This window comes from Canis aureus, chromosome 1 (assembly GCF_053574225.1).
Source record: "Canis aureus isolate CA01 chromosome 1, VMU_Caureus_v.1.0, whole genome shotgun sequence".
NCBI lineage: Eukaryota > Metazoa > Chordata > Mammalia > Carnivora > Canidae > Canis > Canis aureus.
In genome coordinates, this window is record NC_135611.1 from 106766846 (window position 1) to 106788775 (window position 21930).

Consider the following 21930-nt stretch of genomic DNA (forward strand, 5'->3'; position numbering starts at 1 on the left):
TGGGGATAGTGACAGGGACAAAGACCAAGGGACAGTGATGGAGAGGGAAGAGATAAGGGGGACAGTGGCCGATGGAGAGGTGACAATCATAGAGACAGGGAAAACACACTCAGAAGCCAGTGACAAAGATAGAGAGGACAGTGATAGAGAGAGAGAGAAGACAAAGATAACATAAGTAATATAGGGAAAAGTGACAAAAATAGAGAAGGTGCCAGAGACCAAGTTGGAGGCAACAGTGACAGAGGCAGACAACTGCAGGCAGAGAGGGCAAAGATAAAGATAATGTTAGAGGTACAGAAAGCAATATTAGATAAGGAGTGCACCCCCAATCACAGAGGGGACAGACAGAGAAAACGGAAAGTGGCAAGGTGCGAGAGGGAACGGAGGTAGAGGGGACAGAAATAGAGCTAGAAGATTCAAAGGGCGCTAGAGGCACCCATGGTGGAAATAGAGGTGGGAGCAGAGCCGGGGGCAGAGATGGAGGATTCAGAGTGGAAGGATACCTGGGGAAGGAGTCAGAGACAGAAGAGACAGATCCTGAGGGAACAGCAACAGCGCACAGACTCAGAGCAAAGAGCCACAGTGGTGACAGTACCAGAGTGTGAGTGACAAAGCACACTCAGTGACACTATGACAGATGAAGCAACAGGCAGAAAGGATGGTGACAGAAGGGACAGTGATGAAGGCAGTGGAGACAGAGTATAGAGACATAAAAGGTATAGAGACAAGAAAGAGGAGTGGGGCAGAGATAAGGATTAGTGACCAAGACAGAGGGTGGCCTAGCAGACATCCTGAAGATAGAGCTAGGGAGTAGGGGTGCAGGCAGAGTCTGAAAAAATTGAAATTGCATCTTGCAGAGGACGATAGAGATGGAAGGAGAACATGACCAAGGCAAAACAGAGACAGGGACAGAAAGAGACCAAGTTATGGAGATGAACAGAGACAAGAGCAAAGAAAGAGAACATGAGGGGTCAGTCACCTGAGATTCCATGAGAGGTCAGGATGACAGGCAAAAGCAAAAATCGGGGAAAAGTGAACAAAATACTTGAAAGGGACACATCAACCTGTGGAGACCAACTGAGACTCACGACCCAGCCTCTGCCTCATCCTGGGAAGTACTGGAAACCATGGAGCCTTGAGCTTTCTTCTTTAAGCCACTTTGGTAAGTTGTGACCTTGATTTGGGATTGTGTTTTGAAAAGACTCCACACAGATTCTAGATTTGTGACCAAGTTCCTGAATCCCCTATTTACCTTGCTTTGGTCCACTGTAGTCACAGCACAAAGAGGGGGCAAAATCGCACTTTTTTTCATTCATTCTTTCGTCAAATATTGAGTACTCACTACATGCCAAGACACTATTCTGGATGCTGGAGGCATAGCAGTGAACAAAACAAAGTACATGCGCCCATGAAGCTTTCAACCTAATTGGTAGACAAATATATATATTTATTTAATGTCAAGTAGTGTTAAGTGCTGAGAAGAAAAATCAAGCAAAGCTAAGAGGACAGAATAATTGAAGTTGTTGATAAGAGCAGGCTAGGTTATTCAGATCAACCCTCCCACTGCAACAACTAAACTTGTTGAATTAAAAAAAAAAAAAAACTTAAGTCTCATAAGCACAAAAAGTGTCACAGGATTTATCAGGCCAGGGACCCCTGGATGGCTCAGTGGTTGAGCATCTGCCTTTGGCTCAGGTCCTGACCCCGGAGTCCTGGGATCAAGTCCCACATTGGGCTCCCCACAGGGAGCCTGCTTCTCCCTCTGCCTGTGTCTCTGCCTCTCTCTCTCTCTCTCTCTGTGTCTCCCATGAATAAATAAATAAATCTTTTTAGAAAATAAATGTTTAAGAAAACTTAGTGAATAGCTTTAAAATTAAAAGCAACAACTGAATAGAGAAATAGTGAGCTGGAACATAAGTCAAACAAAATTATTCACAATGTACTGTGAGGAGACAGAGCAGAAAACATGTAAGAGAAGTTGACACATGAAGAATGAGTGAGGAGGTCTTACCTATGTATTTATTCTGAGTCCCCAGAAGGGAGTGAGAATGTGGCAAAAGGAATATATAAAGAAACAATGGTGGATTTTTCAAGTTTTCCAAAATTGATGAGAAATTCTAACTGAAAGATTCAAGAAGCTCAATGACCCAATGAATAACAAGTAAGATAAATATCAAGAAATCCATGCCTAGAAACATTATTACATATTTGACGACTACTAAAGGCAAAGGGATCTCAATAGGGCAGCCCTGGTGGCGCGGCGGTTTAGTGCCACCTGCAGCCCAGGGTGTGATCCCCAGGATCAAGTCCCACATCGGGCTCCTTGAATGGAGCCTGCTTCTCCCTCTGCCTGTGTCTCTGCACCGCCCCCCTCTGTGTGTGTGTGTGTCTCTCATGAATAAATAAATAAAATCTTTAAAAAGAAAAAAAAAGGATCTCAATAGCAGTTAGAGAATACAGATACCCTTCAAAAGATCAATACATAACAACTGACTTCTTAAAAATAACAATGAAAACCAGAATAGGCCCAAAGTGCTGATAGAAAATAACTGCCAATTTTATACCCAGTGAAAAATAAATTTCAAGAATGAGATCAAAATACATTTTGGGATTTTAAAAAGTGAAGAGAGTTTACCACTAGCAGCAGATCCTTAGTAAAAAATATTCTAAGGATCTAATTTAGGCAGGAAAAAAAAAGTGATCCCAGATGGGATATCTGAGATGCAAGGAGAAATAAAAAGCAAAGAAAGTGATAAATATGCGAATAAATCTGAACAGATTTTGGCTGTGTAAAGCAATAACAATAATAATATCTTGTACATTAAAGAAAAGAATATAAACACATAATAAAAACACGTTAGGAGGGGTTATATGTTGCTAAAGTATTCTAAAGTCCTTGTATTATAAATGTGTTGATCAATTTTTGTTATTTAAATACAACTGATATGCAATATCCTATTAGTTTCAGGTATACATCATAGTGATTCAGTCTTTTAATACATTATGAAATGATCCCCGCGATGTCTAGTTATTGTCACCATACTGTTTTACAATATTATTGATTATTCCCTATGCATAAGCCTTTTAAGTTAGTTTGTGAGTTTTGCTTTCTAGGATAAGCACTAAAAGAAGTAGATAAAAAGAGAAAAAATACAAATAGCCAATATCAGGAATTAAAAAGAAGACATTGGGATCCCTGGGTGGCGCAGCGGTTTGGCGCCTGCCTTTGGCCCAGGGCGCGATCCTGGAGACCCGGGATCGAATCCCACATCGGGCTCCCGGTGCATGGAGCCTGCTTCTCCCTCTGCCTGTGTCTCTGCCTCTCTCTCTCTCTGTGACTATCATAAATAAATAAAAATTAAAAAATAAATAAAAAAATAAAAAGAAGACATTGCTTTAGGTGCTACAGATATTAACAAGGTAAAAAAGTTGAATATTAAGGACAACTTAATATCAATACATTTCAAAATATAGGGATCCCTGGGTGGCGCAGCGGTTTGGCGCCTGCCTTTGGCCCAGGGCGTGATCCTGGAGACCCGGGATCAAATCCCACGTCGGGCTCCTGGTGCATGGAGCCTGCTTCTCCCTCTGCCGGCGTCTCTGCCTCTCTCTCTCTCTCCTCTCTGTGCATTCTCATAAATAAATAAATAAAATCTTTAAAAAAAAAATATAGATGAGCCGGACAAATCCCTGGAAAACTACAACCTACCAGAAATAAGAAGAAATAGAGCATTTGATTAGTTCTAAAACCATTTAAACAAATTGTATCAGTAACTTTTTTTTTACGATTTTATTTATTTATTCATGAGAGACACAGAGAGAGAGAGGCAGAGACGTAGGTCGAGGGAAAAGCAGACTCCATCCAGGAAGCCCAACATGGGACTTGATCCTGGAACCCCAGGATCACTCCCTGGGCCAAAGGTAGGTGTTAAACCACTGAGCCACCCGGGCTGCCCTGTAACTTTTTTTTTTTTTTTTTAAGATTCTATTTATTAATTCTTGAGAGACACACAGAGGCAGAGACATAGGCAGAAGGAGAAGCAGGCTTCTCACGGAGAGCCCAATACAGGACTCAATCCTGGGATCCCAGTATCTCAACCTCAGCCAGAGGCAAGGCTCAACTGCTGAGCCACCCAGGTGCCCCTCGAAACAGTAACTTAAAAAAAAAATCAACCAAAAAGAAAATTCTGGGTCCAGACATTGTCACTAGCAAGTTCTGCTAAACATTTAAGGAAGAAATAACTCTAACATCATGCACACTCTTCCAGAGACCAGCAGAGTGATCAATCTCCAGCTCATTTTGTGAGGCTGGCCTGATACCAAAACCTGGTAAGAAAAGTATGAGAAAAGAAAATTATATACCAATATTCATTTTTAAAAATACTAAATAATAAAATAAATGTAAGGGAATCCATGTTCTGGTTTTTCCCATAATGGCTTCATCGCAATATTTAGTTTTTCCCCCAAAAAATATGGAAAACCTATACTTTGCTGGTCCTTGAACATGTATTTGGTCTGCCTCTTGGGTTATCCAGTATTGGTTCAGGCAGAAGGAAGAAGTAGGAACACATTTGGCATGTTTGAGAGACAGAAAGAAAAGGAAGGAAACCTTAGGGATCCCTGGGTGGTGCAGTGTTTTGGCGCCTGCCTTTGGCCCAGGTGGCGATCCTGGAGACCCGGGATCGAATCCCACGTCGGGCTCCCGGTGCATGGAGCCTGCTTCTCCCTCTGCCTATGTCTCTGCGCCTCTCTCTCTCTGTGTGTGTGACTATCATAAATAAAAAAAAAAATAAAAAATAATAAATTAAAAAAAAATTTAAAAAAAAGGAAGGAAACCTTGGCAGGACTCTTTATATGTAAAAGACCTAAGTAGGCCAGAATTCAAAAACTTCATACTTTTGTTGTGTATCTTGGGCAATTCACTATACCTCTCTGATCTTTAGTTGTCCCAAGTGTGGGAAGATAGAAAACATAACCCAGGAAGGAGATCCAAGAGATGCTGAGTTGCCCCAATTTTACACCCTTTTCCAGTAGATCCCAGAAGAGAGGCAGAGATTTCCTCAAGGAAACAGAATGAAGTGATCCCAAAGAGCCTTTTGCACCTTCCGCAGAGAGCTCCCATCCTTTATTCTTTGATCCAATTATTTGTCTTTGACCCATATCAAAGTTCCTCTACAGGAATAGAAGGAGGGATCCTGGACTCCCTGAAGACTTTCTCTCTTCTTTCCTTCTCTTTGATGCCTGCTGGCAGTGATATGTTTAGAACAGAGCAGGACTTCATAACCTGGGGCCTGGCTTCAGGGGGTCATAAGTTTCCCTGGAATTGTATACAAAGGTTTGTCTGCATGTATTTTTCTCTAGGGAATGAGTTTCTAGCTCATCAGATTCTCAGAGGGATTATTTCATTTGCAGAGAACAAAATTCCAACTCTAACTGGCTGAAAAAGGGAGTGGTTATTGTCTCATGTACAGTTGACTCTTGAACAATGGGTTTGAACTGCAGGTCCACTTATGCACAGTTTTTAAAAATAAATACAGTACAGTACTGTAAATATATTTTTCTTATAATTTTTAGTAGCAGTTTCTCTAGTTTTATTATAAGAATACTATATATAATACATATACAAAATATGAGTTCATCGCCCCTTCATGTTATTGGTAAGGCTTCTGGTCCACAGTAGGTTACTAGTGGTTAAGGTTTTGGGGAGTCAGAAGTTTTCCTGAGATTTTCAGCTGTGTGGGGGATGGGGTCAGCACCCCTAACTCCCTCTCAGTTCCAGGGTCAAGTGTAGATGAAAAGTCACGGTTAGCCCAAAACTTCACGCATGGATCCAGGCTCTCACAGGATGTCACCAGTTACATCCCTTGAATTTCTGAGCCCTCTGATTTCCTCTAATTGGCTGCTTCTTTATGCAGGCTCTCCCCTCCTGGTAGAAATAGAACCTCGTGATTATATTGGGCCCATGTAGATAATTTAGGTTACCCCCTAAAGTCAGCAATGAGCAATATTGATTCCCCTTTACCATTGAACCTGACATAATCGCAGGTTCTGAGGATTATGACATTTTTAGGGAGCCATCATCCTATCTAACAAAGAGGAGATAAATTCTGAGGAGGTACCCACAAATCCATCACCACAGTTTGACTCCTGGGTTAGAAGCAAGGTCAGAATTAGGAGCAGCTGGAAAATGGAGGGGAGTGAATACTTAATTGAATATATACTACCTGTCAGACACTATTCGTGGGACTTTACATACATTATTATTTACTTTTTGTGGCAACCCTATTAAATATAAATTAGTATCCCAATTTTATCTATAGGAAAACAGAAGTTCGGAGTGATGGAGTGACTTATGGAAGCTGGTGGTAGAGATAGGACTGGAATTCAAGTTTGTATGCCTCTAGAGAACATTTAAAATAAAATCTTAGGTTTATATTTGTAGTATACATATATATATATATACTCACATATATTCCTTCCCTTGTAAAAATATTTTTTCAATTGTAGAAGTAATTGTGCAATCTGGTTTGTACAATTTGGTTGTACAAATTGGTTTGGCTTTTGAAAACAGTGTTACAGATAAAGCTAAAGTCCCCTTTAATCACTTCTCTACAAACTAGGTATCTTCTCTGGAAGTAACCATTGTTATCACTGTTATGGTGGGTCCTTCCAGATCTTTGTCTAAAAGCATGTATATGTATTTAGTAATACAGTGTATGCATAGTATTGTATAGTAAATGAGTAGTATTGTTTTGAGCAAGCATGTGAGTGTGTTTTAACATAAATGGGATCATACTGTACATATTGTTCTGCAGCTTGCTTTTTTAACTCAACAATATGTCTTGGAAATCTATCCAGATTTACTTAAATAGCTCTGTACCATTTCTTTTAAGAACTGCAATAACATTCCAGAAAACTCATGTTTATTTATCTGTTCTGTTGCTGGACATTTGGATTATTTTTTTGTTTCTTTGCTCCTAAAAACAATGTTGCTGTGAACATCTTTATACAAGTGTCCTTGGGTAAAGGTATATTCCATTAGGGTCCATAAGAACCTGTGGAATCATCAGGTCATGTGGGTGTATTCATTTTAATTTTAGTAAACACTTCCTGTAGCTTTAAACTATTGTTATATAATGAATACCAAAAACTCAGCAACTTCAAATAATAATCATTGTATTGTTTTTTAGCTTGGCTTGGCTAGGGCTGCTCTGCCATAGGCTGCAGGTCTGGTTGGCTCAAATCTGCTCCAGGTGTTTCATCCTGGGGCTCAGGCAGAGGGAGGATCAGCTACTAGGGAAAGCTTTTGGTGGCCAGAGCAGAGATTCAGAGGACTAATGGCAACATGCTAGCCCACTTAAGTCCTAGACTCAGGATTGACACCCTGTTGTTTTTACCCACATGCCATTGGCCAAAGCAAGTCATGTGACCATGCACCAAGTTAAAAGACCAGCAAGTACCCTGTACACAACAAAGCCAGGACAAGGTGGAGGATGCAGTGTAGGCATACCAATTTTTGTTTCTACAGGCCATGGGACAGAGAGCATCAACGCATAATATACCAGTCAATTTAGTTTTGCCAGTCCTATGAGGAAATATATATTGACTTTTTTTCCAAAATGCTTTTATGGCTACTATCAGCCACGATGTAGCACAATGCAGAGGAAAAGGCACCAGGTGGAAATCAGGAGAGCCTGCCACTAATTGCCCCTCTTTCCATTCCCTGTGATTTTAAAGTCGCTTTCTCTATATGGATCACAGCTTCCCCACCTGTCAATGGAGCACAGGACTTGGAGCCAGACAGCTCAAGATCCAAATCCCAGCAGCTCTGTGTACTTGTTTTATGTTACTTTGAACAAATCATTTAATTGCTCCCAACTGCCATTATCACAGCTGTAGAATGGGGCCAATAAACTCAACCTTCCCTACTTCATGTAACAAGATTCCTCTAAAATCATATATATATGATTTATATATGATTTTATAATATATAAAAATAAATAAAAATAAAATCCTATATATTTATATATGATTTTATATGAGATATATATCTCATCAGCACTAAAATAGGAAGCACTGCTGATTCAACTCCTTCATTTTAAAGTAAACTGATAGCCCATAGAGGGAGAATGAGAGAGTGCTGAGCAGCATGAGAAGATAGGAATTAGCAAGCAGTCCCTCACAGTATCAGTCAGTTATGTTACACGTGCAAGTAGAAGAACCCCAACAAAAACTGGTTCAAGCAAAAAAGGGGGGGAGTGTACATTCCTTGGTTCACGAAATTGTACAGTTCATGACTGGTATTGGCATCAGGAGTAGCTGGATCAGGCACCCAAATATTGCTAGCAGGAACATATCTCTCTGTTTCTCCCTTTTGCTTACCTCTGTGTTGCTTTATTCTCAGGCAGCCTCTTTTGCATTATGGCAGGGTCACCAGGTGCCTTAAGGGAAAATTACAAACAACAATAAAGAAGGGCCCTGGACTGGGCAAGTTACAAAAAGCCACTAACTCTGGGTGGATAAATTTCAAAAAGGCATCCCATCCATCTGTCTGGCACAGTCTTTTACCCAGGACATAGGTTTGGCAAGAGAAGCACTGGCTGAATTTGTGCAGAGTACAGATTGCTCAAATACTGGCAGCTCAACATTTCATTTCTACCAGCTAACCAACCCCAGGACAAAGCCAACACCTTTTCCCTGGCAACCCCAGAAAAGGTTCTGAGATTGGTTCTCATTGATTGGGAGATGCCAGGCCTGGCTCAGGCACATTCTCCTAACACCTAGGATGGGTCAGCTGCACTGAAGTCACATAGAAGCAAAGTAGGACAAGATAACTCCCGGAGGAAAGTAATAGTGCTGTTACCTGACAGAGGCCCCTCCTGGGCTGACAAGAGAGCAGATCCCCCTCAAGGAGATTTAAGTTTAACAAGGAGAATAAGAAGTCAATTAACTAGAGGCCTAGAAATTGGATTTTGAAGGACACAGATGGTATCTGTTCCAACTCCTTCCAACTCATCCCCCCTTTTAAAGATGGGAAAACAGAGGCAAAGAGATCTTCCAGCGAACTAGGTCAATCTACTAGACAACATTATAAGCTTCCTGAGTACAGCATTTTTATTTCCTACTGTTCTGTTCATCACTCCGCTCCCAACACAGAGTTCAGTCCATATATGAGATGAATGAACAAACAATAACAAGGGCAAGAGTGATTAGAAATGCAAACTACAGGATACAGGTATGTGACTTCACCAAGGTCATACATGCTCTGTTTTTAACATGTAAGTTATTTTCAAATTTGGCTATCACAAATAGCAGACATCTTTTAAAAAATATTTTATTTATTTATTCATGAGAAACACAGAGACATAGGCAGAGGGAGAAGTAGGCTCCCTGGGAGAGCCCAGTGCGGGACTCGATCCCAGGACTCCAGGATCACAACCGGAGCCAAAGGGAGGTACTCAACCACTGAGCCACCCAGGTGCCTCTAACACACATCTTTGAGTGTATATATATATTTTTTACGTACCTCTCTGGTTATTTCTTAAAAAAAAAAGATTTATTTATTTATGATAGACATGGGGGACGGGGCGGCAGAGACACAGGAGGAGGGAGAAGCAGGCTCCATGCCGATTCCGGGACCCGATTCTGGGACCGATCCCGGGACCGATCCCGGGACTCCAGGATCACGCCCTGGGCCAAAGGCAGGCACTAAACCGCTGAGCCACCCAGGGATCCCCTGGTTATTTCTTTAATAGAAGTTCTTATGAATTGAATTATTGGATCATTAACAACACTTTGCAGTAAACTATTTTGTTTTGTTCCTTTTGATAAAGCCCAAGGGCATAGCACTAAAACAACTCAGTGATTCTTTTTTCTGCCCATCAAATAAGCAACAAATATTTTAAGGTTCCACTAAATACTGGTGAGAGCACAACAAAACAGATATCCATGTCCATATGTGGTGTCGGAATGAAAATTGCTGCCACCCTCTGGAAAGCAATTTGGCAGTAGGTGTCAAGTGCAGGAAAAATGGTCAAGCTCTTAAGGCCTTGGAGTCCACCTGCAAGTCAAACAAATATATACAAAGAGGTTCATCATGATGTTATTTATAATGGTTTTTTTCAAAAATAAAATTGCTAGGGTATCCAACTAGAAGGGAATGGTTAAGTTAACTATGCTGCATCCACTCAATAGAATATTACACAGCCATTTTAAATGACATTTTGAGAAATATATATTAGCATGGAAATGTTGGTGAGGTAATGTTCAGTGAACAAAAGCAGAATGCTCACATTTTCTATGAAGTATGAATATAACTATGCTTTTAAAGACTAAATGGAAACGTACCAAACTGCTAGAGAGGATTGTATTTGGAAGGGGAGAGTATGGAATTTTTTTTCTCCTTTTCTCTCTTTGACACCTGTTCTTTCACAATCATTCTGGCAGACAGAATAAAGATGCCCACATCCTATTCCCTGGAACCTGTGAATATGTTGATTTATAGGGCAAGAAGGACTTTGCATATGTGGCCAGGTTAAGGATCTTGAAGTGGGGAAATAATCGTGGAATATCCTTGGGGGCCAATTGTAATCACAAGAGGGAGACAGGAGGATCAGAATCAGAGAAGGCGATGTGACATTAGTAGCAGAGGTTGGAGTGATGGAGCCATGAACCAAGGAATGCAGGCTTCTCAGGCTAGGAAACAGATTCCCTCCTGGATTCTCCTGAAGAATACACTTTTTTAGCCTAGCGAGACTGACTTTGGACTTCTGGCCTCCAACGTTATAACAAATCTGTGTTGTTTTAAGCCACTTAATTTGTTTAATTTTTATAGCAGCAATAGAAAACTAATACAGCCATTAATTACTTTACTCTAAAGAAATAAAACTAGGGACGCCTGGGTGGCTCAGTGGTTTAGCACTGCCTCAGCCTAGAGTGTGATCCTGGAGTCCCGGGATCAGGTCCCACATCGGGCTTGCTGCATGGAGGCTGCTTCTGCCTCTGCCTGTGTCTCTGCCTCTCTGTGTGTGTCTCATGAATAAATAAATAACATCTTTAAAAAAATAATAAAACTTTTAAAAAACATAATATACACAGAGAAAAATACTCAAATTTTAAGTGTCCAGCTCAGTAAATTTCTATAAAGTGAACAAACCCATGTAATCAGCAGCCAGATCAAGAAGGAGAACATATACCCAGCCTCCCAGAAGCCCTGTCATGTTCCCTTCCAGGCACCATGATCGTTCCAAGGGTAGTCACTATCTTAACTTCAAATCCCATGGATTACTTTTGCCTCTTATGGGATTAGCTTCCTTTTTCATTCTATCCATGTTGTTGCATGTGATTGTAGGTCATTCATTCTCATTGCTGTAGGAACAGTCCCCATTTTGTGACTGTACCACAGTTTACTCTTTCATTCTGTTGTCAATGCATGTTTGGATTGTTTTCAGATTTTGGCTACTGTGAGCAGTGCTACTGTGAAAGTCATTGTACATATCTTTGGGTGAACACATGTATGTATTTCTGGTGGATAACTACCTAGGAGTCAGGGAATGCAGATGCTCAGCTTTTGAGGATCTGTTTTCCAGAGTGTTTATGCTCCCACCAGCAGGGTAAGAGTTCGTCCATTTTTCTGTTGGCTTGTCTGACTTTTCCTTATTGATTACAAGGAATTATTTACATATTCTGAATAAAAACACACCTTTGTACCTTGCCTTTTCACTTTCTTTTGTTGAACAGAAGTTCTTAATATAGTCCATCTTACCAATTTTTCCCTCCATAGTTAACTTTGGTCTTGTTTAAGACATCTTTTCTGCATGTGCACATGAAAATGCTCCCCTGTGCTTTCTTTTAAAAGCTGTATTGAAAAAAATAAAAATAAAAATAAAATAAATAAAAGCTGTATTGTTTTACCTCTTAGATCTAGATATATAAAACATCTAGAATTTACTTTTGTAAATTATATGAAATGGAGGGCAATGAATTATTTTTAGGAACAATTTATGTACAGTAAAATGCAGAGATATTAAGGTTACAATTTAGTGAGTTTTGACAAATCTATAGCACATGTAACCAATACCTTATTCAAGATAATAGAATATTTCCATCAACCCAGAAGGTTTTCATATGCCCCTTTCCAATTAATCCCCAAGCCCATAGGCAACCACTATTCTTATTTCTATTACTAATAATTCTGCCTTTTCTTGAACTTTACACAAATAGAATCATACAGTATGTTTTCTTTCATGTCTTTTCTTCTTGCTCAACATAATGTCTATGAGACTCATCCATGTTGTTGAACGTATCAATAGTTTATTCTTTTTGTTGCTAAATAGTATTCCATTTTATGAATATACTACAGTGGGTTTGTCTATTCCATTGTTGATGAAAGTTGGAGTTATTTCCAGTTTTATGTTATTATTAATAAAGATGCTTTGCTCTTCCTTAGTCTTTGTGTGGACTGTATATGGAGACTTGTTCTAATTTCTCTTGAGTAAATACCCAAGAGTGAAATTACCAGGTGGTAGCACAGGCTTCAGAATCCTAGTCCTCTTCTATATTATTTATTCAATGCCTGAAAACAGTGACCTCACACATTGTGTCCACTTTAATAGTTGTTTATTACAGAAGGGCAGGTCTGGTACCAGTTACTTCATCATGGCCCTAAGGCAGGAGTTCCCAATGTATTATTTATTTATTTTTAAACAGCAAACTTCCAGATGGTTTGTTTGTTTATTTATTTATTTATTTATTTATTTATTTATTTATTTATTTATTAAGATTTTATTTATTTATTCATGAGAGACACAGAGAGAAAGGCAGAGACATAGGCAGAGGGAGAGGCAGGCTCCTTGCAGGGAGCCCAATGTGGGACCCAATTCTGGGACTCCAAGATCATGCCCTGAGTTGAAGGCAGATGCTCAACCGCTGAGCCACCCAGGTGTCCCCCCACCAATGTATTATAATGAAAAGAAATTGTGATCCAGTTATGTCCCAAACGTATGGTAGAGTAGAAAGAGCATGTGCTTTGGAGCCAAGTAGGGCAGATTTGGAATCCAATCTAAATTTCCTCCCTGTGTATAAGTACTCACCTCTTCAAACTTGAGTCTTCTCTGTAAAATAGAGAGTATAAGAGCACCTTCCTCATGGGATTGTTGGGTTAGAGATAACATGAGCATCTGTCTGATACACAGTAACACAAGCATCTGCCTAATGCACAGTAGGTACAACAAACACAGGTAGTGTTTCATTATGCTGAGGAATGGTTTTGTTTCAAGAATGTTTGAAGTACACATAAGACTGGATAGATTATTGTATTCAACAAATTTAATGAAAATACACCATTTTTCTGACACTTTCTATACACTGGTATTATAGTAATCACTGGGAATAGACCAGGTGTCTATTCTTAAGGGGTTTTGCCATCTAGTGGAGAAAAACAGTCAGTGAGTAGTAGATAAACAAACAAATAAGAAAATTTCAGTTATGAATAAATGTTATGAAGAAAATAGGACAGAGTCTTGTTATAAAGAGTGGCCAGGAGTGGATATGAGGGCTCCTTTAAATAAGTTGGACAAGGAATTTCTCTTTGAAAGGTGATATTTGAACTGAGGCCTGAAAATCAGAAGGAGCCAGCCATGTGAAGATCTGGGAAAAGAGTGTTGCAGGTGGAAAGTAGCTGGCACAAAGGCCCTGGGGTAGAAATGAGCCCACTGTAGTGGAAGAAGCTGGAGTGTAGTGAGTGAAGGGCAGAATGGTAAGAGATGATGTAGAGTGCTATCAGGGCCCAGACCATGCAAGGTACAGTAGGCCATGTTCAGGAGTGCAGATTTAATTTGAAGTAGGGTGGGAAGTCCTCAGAATGTCTTAAGTTGAGAGATAATATGATCTGATTTACATTTTAACAAGATCAGTTTTGGGACACCTGGGTGGCTCAGCAGTTGAATGTCTGCCTTTGGCTCAGGGGGTGATCTCAGGTACAGGAATTGAGTCCTACATTGGGTTGTCTGTAAGGAACCTGCTTCTCCCTCTATCTATGTCTCTGCCTCTCTCACTGTGTCTCTCATGAATAAATAAATAAAATCTTAAAAAAAAATCAGTCTGGCTACTGTGTGGAGAACGGATTGTAGGGATACAGGAGTGGCAATAAGGCCAATGAGGAGGCCTTTAGCTGGCCACGGGAGAGAGGATGGTGACTATTGCTACTGTGGTAGTAGAAGAGAAAGAAAGGACCGTTTGCAACATATTTTAGAAGTAGAACCACAAGGTGCACCTGGGTGGCTCAGTGGTTGAGCATCTGCCTTTGGCTTAGGGTATGATCTCGGGGTCCTGGGATTGAGTCCCACATTGGGCTCCCCACAAGCAGCCTGCTTCTCCCTCTGCCTATATCTGTGCCTCTCTCTCTGTGTCTCTCATGAAGAAGTGAATAAAATCGGGAACCCTGGGTGGCGCAGCGGTTTAGCGCCTGCCTTTGGCCCAGGGCGCGATCCTGGAGACCTGGGATCGAATCCCACGTCGGGCTCCCGGTGCATGGAGCCTGCTTCTCTCTCTGCTTATGTCTCTGCCTCTCTCTCTCTCTGTGTGTGTGACTATCATAAATAAATAAAAATAAAATAAAAAAATAAAAAAAAAGAAGTGAATAAAATCTTAAAAAAAAAAAAAAAAGATGTAGAGCCACAGACTGGATGATGGGTTGGATGAGGGTGAGAAAAGAGCACAACCAAGAACAACTTCTCTATTCCTTCCTCAACTAAATGGAAGGTGGTACAATTTGCTGAAGTAGGGAAGACTGGAAGCAAAACAGGTGTGTGTGTGGGGTGGAAGTCTAGAGGTCTGTTTTAGATATGTTGCATTTGAGAAGTGGAAATGTCAAGTACCCCTTTGTGTGCATGCAGGGAGGGAGAGCTCAGTGCAGAGGTTAGGGCTGGAGACCCACATTCGTCAGCTGACTGGAGTGTTTAAAGCCACAGAACAGGGTGAGGTCACCTAGGGAGAGAGAGAAGAGCACCAGAGAGGGCTTGGTCCCTGCAGGTCTCCTCCCACACTGAGAAGCCAAATGAAGGTCGAGAAGCCGACAAAGTTCTGATGAGGGAGGAATAAATCGTGGAGGGTTTGGAGTCACTAAAGCCAAGAGAAGACATGGTTTCAAGGAGACACTATATCAAATGCTGCTAAGTGGATAAGTAGGGTAGGAATGAGAAGTGGCCCCTGGATTTGCAACATGAAGGTCCTGGTGATCTAGACAAGGGCAGTTTAGTGAGGGAGGAGTGTGTGTGTGTGGGGGGGGGGCGGTGGACAGACTCCCAGTTGGCGTTTGAAGAGAGAGTAGGACATGAAGAACAGGAGATAGTCATCCCAATGGTTTTAGAAGTTCTGCTGAAAATGACAAAGAATAGGATGCACTGCAGGGAAATATGGTGTCAAAGGAGGGGATTTGGAGAATTATTATTTCTTCAGATGAGAGATACTAGGGCAATATTTTTTTTTAGACTTCATTTATTTATTCATGATATAATTTATACACAGAGAGAGAGAAAGGCAGAGACACAGGTAGAGGGAGAAGCAGGCTCCATGCAGGGAACCCGACATCTCCAGGATCACGCCCTGGGCTGAAGGCGGCGCTAAACCACTGAGCCACCAGGGCTACCCAGGCAATCTTAAGTGCTGGTACAAACAGAGAATAATTGTTTTATGCAGGATGCAAAGGGGTTAATTGCAAGTGACAACCTGCCCTAAGTGTTATTCTCTCAGCTGAATCCCCACCACATTTTTTATGAAAAATGACAACATACAGAAAAATTGAAAAAAAAATTGAGCATCTATCTACCCACCATTTAGACTCAATAATTATTCATACTTCAAATGCTGAATTACCTGAAAGTAAATTGCAGACATAAATACTTCAGCAGGAACCTCCTAAGAATAAGAATGTACTCCTACATAATCACAATATCATATTATTACACATAATAAAATTAACATTAATTCCTTAATGTTTCAAAGATCGAGACCAAATTCACATTTCCCCAGCTGCCCAGAGACTGTCTTTTAGGGCTTGTAAAATATGTTTGAAATCAGGACCTAAGCAAGTTTCATGCACTGCATTTGGTTATTACATCTCCTTTAATCTCTTTTAATCCAGAGCAACTATTCCAACTTTGTTTACTCTTCTATGATACTGACTTTTTGAAGAAACCAGGCTGCTTATTTTGTAAATGCCCCACAGTCTGGATTTGTCTCATTGTTTCTCCATAGTGTCTTTTAACTTGTTCCTCTATCCTCCTTTCTAGAAGATGGAAATTAGGTCTGGAGCAGGAGTTCCCAAACATTCTCACTTCACAGTGCCTTTGGTATCTCTGTAATTCTTTCATAGTGTACATAGGCTCAAAAGAAATACCTAACTAAAATACCCATTTATTAAGTTTATGACTGAACAACTCACCACCAGTTGAAGAAGTAATGCACATAAATTGAGAGTAAAATATTTTATTTCATTCTTAAACAAAACTAATTACTTATTAACAGGATGGCAGTATACAACCTCTCAAACATCAGAATCACTCTGACCACTCTCCTTCATATCCTGTTCCACAAAGATTTTCAGGGCAGTGTTTGCTTTTTTTTTTTTAAGATTTTATTTATTTATTCATGGGAGACACAGAGAGAGAGAGGCAGAGACACAGGCAGAGGGAAAAGCAGGCTCCTCACAGGGAGCCCAATGCGAGACTCGATCCCAGGACCCCAGGATCATAACCTGAGCTGAAGGCAGATACTCAAACACTGAGCCACCCAGGCGCCCCAGTGTTTGCTTTTAATGACAGAACTACCAAAAACCCAGCTTCCCAAAGACTTGTCATCCAAAAAAATGTAGAGCAAATATAACATTGAAACTGTGAACTACCTCAGAATTAGTAGGTCAAATGTTTTCTAATAGATATCAAGTGCCACTCTTTCTCTTGAAAACTTTAAATATCCTGTAACCAGGAGGCAGCCAATACTGGCTTTCCAAGAAAGAGGCATAGTACATCTCTTTTCAACTGACTGTTAATGTCACAGTGCTCAGTGGCCACTTTTTCTCAGAGAGCTGGTTGTTAAATCATCTACCAGCACAGCATTGCTGGGAGTTTGTTACAGTTCCCCCCAGGGTGCTTCAGCTATAGTTTGGGAACCAAGGGTCTTAAGGCTTAATTAGATTCAATTTAAACATTCTTGGCAGGGATCCCTGGGTGGCTCAGCGATTTGGTGCCTGCCTTCGGCCCAGGGCGTGGTCCTGAAGTCCAAGGATCAGTTCCACATTGGGCTCCCTGCGTGGAGCCTGCTTCTCCCTCTGCCTGTGTCTCTGCCTCTCTCTTTCTCTCTGTGTCTCTCATGAATAAATAAATAATCTTTTAAATTTTTTTAAAAATAAACATTCTTGGCAACAAAATCTCATAAATGATGCTTTTCTTCATTTTGCTTTACTTCAGGAGGCACATATGCCAGGTTTTCCCATGATTAGTGATGCTTTCATAGGTTTGTTAAGGTGGCGACCACTGCTTCTCTCCACTATACAGGTATGAATAATCTGCAGAGTGAGACTTTAGCAACATGTGAATATTCTGATGATCCTTGGAGGAATGAATTTGGGACTTAAAACTAGTGATTATCATTCTGTCATAGGTATATATCATCATATCTGCCATATCTATATATGATAAATATGGGGCACCTGGTTGGGTCAGTTGGTTAAGTGTCTGCCTTTGGCTCAGGTCATGATCTCCTGGAGTTCTGGAATTGAGCCCTTGCTTCTCCCTCTCCCTCTGCCCTTCTCCCCAACTCATGCTCTCTCTCTCTTAAATAATTTTAAAAATCTTTATATATGATAAATATGTATTTACATACACACACATTTATGTGTGTGTGTAACAGTCACACAAAACATGTTACTGACCTAGTCATTCCCTTTGGTGCTCAAATTGCCCAAACTTTTAAAAAAGATTTTATTTATTTATTCATGAGAGACAGAGAGAGGCAGAAACATAGGCAGAGGGAGAAGCAGGCTCTCCATAGGGAGCCCAATATGGGGCTCGATCCCAGGACTCGGATCACCACCTGAGCTGAAGGCAGGTGCTCAATGACTGAGCACCCAGGTGTGCTAAACTGTCCCAACTTTTCCCAGTAGAACCCCTTCAAGCTGGCTCTTGTAGCCTTTTAATGTGGTCCCATTAGGCTTTGAGCACTTCCTTGTCTTTTTGGTACAAAAGATATCCCAGGTTGACTTTGTACTGGCCCTACCCCAAACCTGGAACCAGTTGTTTTTCCAAGGAGTCTGGCACCTTGGAGGGGAATAATATCTAGAAACTAAGACCAGGTTAGGATGCATGCTTATTTCAGCCAAACTTTCAACCACTGGTGGAAGCAGATGGTTTGAGACTGCCCAGTCTAGTAAAGAACTACAGTGCTAGTGGTCTGTGTTGCTGACTGTTGTACTTATCTACTGCTGTGTAACAAATTGCTCTCAGTATTTAGTGGCTTAAAACAACAAAATCATTTTATTATGTCGTAAGGTTTCTGTGAGTCAAGAATTTGGGAAGGACTCCTCTGGGCACTTCTGGCTCTGGATCTATAAAGTGGACATAGTGAGACTATAGTGAGGATAAGACAGGCAGGATAAGGTGTGCAGGCCAGGCATCTTTCCCTCCTTGGATAGTATCAGGCCTCTCTCTGCGGCCTCTCCACATGGCTTAGTTTGAGCTTCCTCCCAGCATGGCAACCTCAGAACAGGCCTTTGGCTTATATAGCCACCAAAGGCTCAGGAGTGAATATTCCAGCATAAAGCAGAAGCTTCATCTATTTTATGACCTGGCCTTGAAAGTCACATGGCATTACTGCTGCCACACTCTGTTGGCCACAAAAGTCACAAAAGCCCTCCTCAGTCCAAGGGATGGCACACAGAGGAGTGTCAGAACATGTGGCATGGAGGATATTGTTATAGCCATCTTTGGGAAATATGGTCAGCTACTCTGTCTCAGGACAAACACAGATGTTTTGGAAACCTGACAAGCAGGTAAACAGGATGTTTCTCTGCTGTAAAAGTTGAGCATCTAACCCTGTGTTCATTTTTCAGTGGTCATCATCTCTCCTAAGAATTAGGGTTAGGGTTGGAGTTGGAGATATAGCGAAGGACAGAATTGGGGGAAGACCTAGGGCCTCGCTTAACACCCACTGTGATGCTTCCCGCTTCCTAGAACTCTCCACCTTTGATGACAATCATGATTATTTACCAGCAGAGGTTAAGGCCCATGGCATTTTCTCAGTGTGATATATTGGACAAAATACATGAATACTGGCCGGGGAGGGGTGTGTCTGTGATACCTCTACCCCCATGGACCTCACTTTGAAAGAGTTTTCTTTTTTTATTTATTCATGACAGACACAGAAAGAAAGAGAGAGAGAGAGAGGTAGAGACACAAGCAGAGGGAGAAGCAGGTTCCCCGCAATGAGCCTGATGAGGAACTCGATCCTGGGATCCCAGGATCACTCCCTAAGCGTGAAGGCAGATGCTCAACCACTGAGCCACCCAGGCGTCCCTTGAAAGAGTTTTCTGAGCAAACCAAACTACATGGGGGGAAAATTTCCTTTGCCCATACTTTATTTATCAAAGGTATACCTAAGTACCCATCAGAACTTCTGATCAGGGGGATCCCTGGGTGGCTCAGTGGATTAGCGCCTGCCTTTGGCCCAGGGTGCGATTCTGGAGTCCTGGGATCGAGTCCCACGTCAGGCTCCTGGCATGGAGCCTGCTTCTCCCTCCTCCTGTGTCTCTGCCTCTCTCTCTCTCTCTGTCTATCATTAATAAATAAATTAATTAATCTTTAAAAAAAAAAACTTCTGATCAGGGTGCGACAAGCAGTTAATACTGAGTGGATTAGAAAATTTTCTCTTAAAAAAAAGTTTTTTTCTTAACAGCCTGAAGCAGAGAAATTTGATGTTTGGGTTAACCTCTGACATGCCATCCCATAAGAAATACACAATTTACATTTGGTTTTTTGAAATAGTAAACATACCTTTGCATCTCCACTGTTACAGGGGTTCCCAGGGTCACTGCCACCACTTCTTTAGGTAATATGGTTTCTGGTGCATCATAGGCCCCAGTCAATGTTGAAAACATGAAAGAAAAATGGGGGTCAGGGTTTAGGTTACTCAGGATTGCCATCTGAGTTGAGTTTTAGGGCAAAGTTTAGGGTACAGAGGTGTCATCAAGGCTTTAGTATTGTATTTGAGCCAAACCTAGCACTCTGTCATTCTCTTCTTCCACTCTGCCTGTCTCTCACCATCTTCTGCCACACTGGCTTTCTCTCTCAATCAGCCCAAGCTTGCTGTCCTCCCAGGGCCTCAGCTCCTCATATGCCTTCTGCCTGGGGGCTCTTCTATGTCACCCTCCCAGCTGCCTCTTTCTTGTCATGTAGATCTTGGCTGAAAAGCCTTCCTCTGGGAGGCCTCCCTTGACCTCAAGTCTGTCCTCCAGATACTCGACCACACCTCTCCTAGTACCCCCTTTTATTTATCTGAAATAGGTCTTTGGGTAACCTTTCTCCTGAAAGGTGAACCCCCTGAGAGCAGGGACTGTGCTCTGTCCTGTTCTCCAGCTCTGTCTGTCCCTGACTCTCAGGGCCCTGGCTGGCATCAGGTACTGAGCCAGTCCTCAGTGAACACTGTTACTCAATGACAATCACACAGAGGAGTCACTCCCTACAGGCAGAGTTTCAGACTGTGGACCGGAAGCTCATGGGTGGGTAAGATATTGAAATTCTTCCCTATTTCCCTGCACTGACCTCTCCCAGGGACCCTCCTGTATTAAAGAGTAAATGCTGGCACAGCAGGGACTTCACAGACCCCTGCCTGTGTCCACCAGTGCCCATATCCCTCAGAGTCAAGTTCAGGGTAGTTATAAGGAGACAGCAAGGTGTTCACAAAGTGCTCAGCACAGCATCTGATGGTAGTAGTAGTTCGCCTGCAGAACACGCTGGCTGCCATCATCGCTACAGTTTCACCAATGTTACTGCTGCCCTTGGGCCTGCACTGTGCTGCACCTTGGAGTACACACACATTCATTCCTCCAGTCTCCTAAACCAGATTTGAGCAGCAGCCAGGTGGGAACCCAAAGCTCCACAACCGACCTGTTGCTCTGTGGCCCTTGCCTGTCTCTCCTCTCACAGCTTCCCTCTCTGTAGGTCTCACATCTGCTCACAGCTGCTTCTTCTGCACCCAAATGTGACCTCACTTGTCACTCATGAACTCCAGGCCTGTCTCCCACTCTGGCTCATTACACCTGTCTGTCTGGGGCACCTTCCTTCCCCAGACCCGACTCCATTGTGCCCCATTTCTGCCTAGGAGGATGAGAGGGGCCCAACTTTCCCCTCCCTGGGGCTCTCAGAAGGAAAAGGACAAAGACAAAGAGGTGACCTCTCTGGGACTCTGGGACTGAGGAAAGGAGTCCCATGGTAGTAGCTGGACTTCTTGGGGGCTGGGAGGGGGGACAAGGAAGAGATGAGATTTCTGCCCTAATTTCAGAACCCAGAAGGAAACTCAGTGTCCTGGATAGGGCTGCCTCCTTTCAGCCCCCTTCTGGGTTTCATTACCCCCTAATTTTGAGTCTTTTAGGGGAGTGTACAGGGAGAGTTGATGGGGCAAAGAGAAAGCAAGGTGACCTCTGGGCCTCTGCATCCTCCCTCCCCACCTCCCTGAACCCGAGGTACAGTGTCACTTCACAGCTCTAAATGTATCCCCAGCACCCGCTGCCAACACCTGGGGGAGGTGAGAGGATGAAGGGGGAGGCTGTGGGGCTCTGTTCTCTGCCTGCTTCCAGGAGCCTCCACCTGACAGGTCTGGGCCAGGGAGATCTTCCACAATTCCTTTCCAGAACCCAGGACTCTGGATTTGGATCCTGCC

The 21930-nt window shown here is 42.1% G+C and overlaps 1 protein-coding gene and 1 long non-coding RNA gene across 4 annotated transcripts in view; one reads left to right on the top strand and one right to left on the bottom strand.

The window, feature by feature from the left end:
- LOC144281323 (uncharacterized) overlaps positions 1-21930 on the bottom strand; it is a 56164-nt gene that overhangs the window by 5400 nt on the left and 28834 nt on the right. Inside the window, exons 3-6 of one of the 3 annotated variants that reach the window (XR_013349902.1) lie at positions 20046-20112; positions 11702-11857; positions 8383-8441; positions 5640-5926 (exon numbers count right to left, since the gene is read on the bottom strand). This is a non-coding gene — a long non-coding RNA (uncharacterized LOC144281323). Of the gene's footprint in view, positions 1-5639; positions 5927-8382; positions 8442-9739; positions 10061-11701; positions 11858-20045; positions 20113-21930 lie in introns of those variants that run through there. The other 2 variants (XR_013349901.1, XR_013349899.1) reach the window with 2 other exon arrangements.
- Positions 74-21930, top strand: part of LRRC4B (leucine rich repeat containing 4B) — a 61725-nt gene continuing 39868 nt past the window's right edge. Inside the window, exon 1 of the mRNA XM_077844227.1 lies at positions 74-1162. The gene's annotated coding sequence lies outside the window, so the exon portion shown is untranslated. The remainder of the gene's footprint in view (positions 1163-21930) is intronic.